We start from the raw sequence: 1,906 nt of genomic DNA on the forward strand, positions 1-1,906 counted from the left end.
CACTTTCTACAATGAAACGACATGGTGCCGGTGATCATCAAGGCAGTAATTGTGTTTCCTTTTGGCAACAACAACATTGTTAGTATATAAATGTTCTGTAACTGTAGCATGAGAGCATGGTGGAATTAGCAAGCTAGCTAGCTAACTAGCCAGCAGCTAAATGAGTAAACTTTAACAACTTAATGCTTCATGCACACACTCAGCGAGTCACAGCGTAGGAAAGCACAGTGCTATCGCCAGACGATCAGTCAATGGCGCTGATTCACCACATTTTAGTCATTTGATGACGGCTTCATTTCAAGTCCAGTGATTGTAATGATTCACTGGTTACTGAAAAGCTCGCCTCCAGCTCGCCTCCAGCTCGCCTCCCAGCTCGCCTCCAGCTCGCCTCCCAGCTCGCCTCCAGCTCGCCTCCCAGCTCGCCTCCAGCTCGCCTCCCAGCTCGCCTCCCAGCTCGCCCATGTTGACACGTCTTTCATGTCCTAGGGTAGAGGTTCAGCCAAAACTCTGGGGTTTAGATACACTTCAATTTGGACTCAACATTTGTCTATATTATGTAAAAATGTATAATGCATAATAATAATAGTAAAAATAATAATAATAATAACAATAATAATAATAGTAAATAAAAGTATTTGTTATTTATTCTTCTTTTTAATAATCAGGCTACAAAATTCATAATAAAATAAATAATAAATAAAATAATAATAATAATAATAATAATAATTATAATAATAGTTTATAAGATTATTTGTTCTTTTTTTTAAGAACCGGACTACAAAGTTCTTATCAATAATAAATAAATAATAAAATAAATTTATTATTATTATTATTATTATTGTTAATAATAATAATAATAATAACAATAATAATAATAGTAAATCAAATTATTTGTTATTTGTTCTTCTTTTTAAGAATCAGGCTACAAAATTCATAATAAAATCAATAAATAAATAAAAAAATAATAATAATTATTATTATAATAATAGTTAATAAGATTATTTGTTCTTTTCTTTTAAGAACCGGACTACAAAGTGCTTATCAATAATGAAATAAATAAACTATTAATAATAATAGTAATAATAATAATAGTAAATACAATTATTTGTTATTTGTTCTTCTTTTTAAGAATCAGGCTTCATCATGGTATTTCATCTCATCTCATCATGGTATTTTATCTCATCTCATCGTGGTATTTTATCTCATCTCATCGTGGTATTTTATCTCATCTCATCGTGGTATTTTATCTCATCTCATTGTGGTATTTTATCTCATCTCATTGTGGTATTTTATCTCATCTCATTGTGGTATTTTATCTCATCTCATCATGGTATTTTATCTCATCTCATTGTGGTATTTTATCTCATCTCATCGTGGTATTTTATCTCATCTCATCGTGGTATTTTATCTCATCTCATCGTGGTATTTTATCTCATCTCATTGTGGTATTTTATCTCATCTCATTGTGGTATTTTATCTCATCTCATTGTGGTATTTTATCTCATCTCATCATGGTATTTTATCTCATCTCAATGTGGTATTTTATCTCATCTCATCGTGGTATTTTATCTCATCTCATCGTGGTATTTTATCTCATCTCATTGTGGTATTTTATCTCATCTCATTGTGGTATTTTATCTCATCTCATTGTGGTATTTTATCTCATCTCATCGTGGTATTTTATCTCATCTCATTGTGGTATTTTATCTCATCTCATTGTGGTATTTTATCTCATCTCATTGTGGTATTTTATCTCATCTCATTGTGGTATTTTATCTCATCTCATCGTGGTATTTTATCTCATCTCATCATGGTATTTTATCTCATCTCATTGTGGTATTTTATCTCATCTCATTGTGGTATTTTATCTCATCTCATTGTGGTATTTTATCTCATCTCATCGTGG

This window comes from Sebastes fasciatus, chromosome 20, assembly GCF_043250625.1.
Source record: "Sebastes fasciatus isolate fSebFas1 chromosome 20, fSebFas1.pri, whole genome shotgun sequence".
In the NCBI taxonomy this organism is placed as follows: domain Eukaryota; kingdom Metazoa; phylum Chordata; class Actinopteri; order Perciformes; family Sebastidae; genus Sebastes; species Sebastes fasciatus.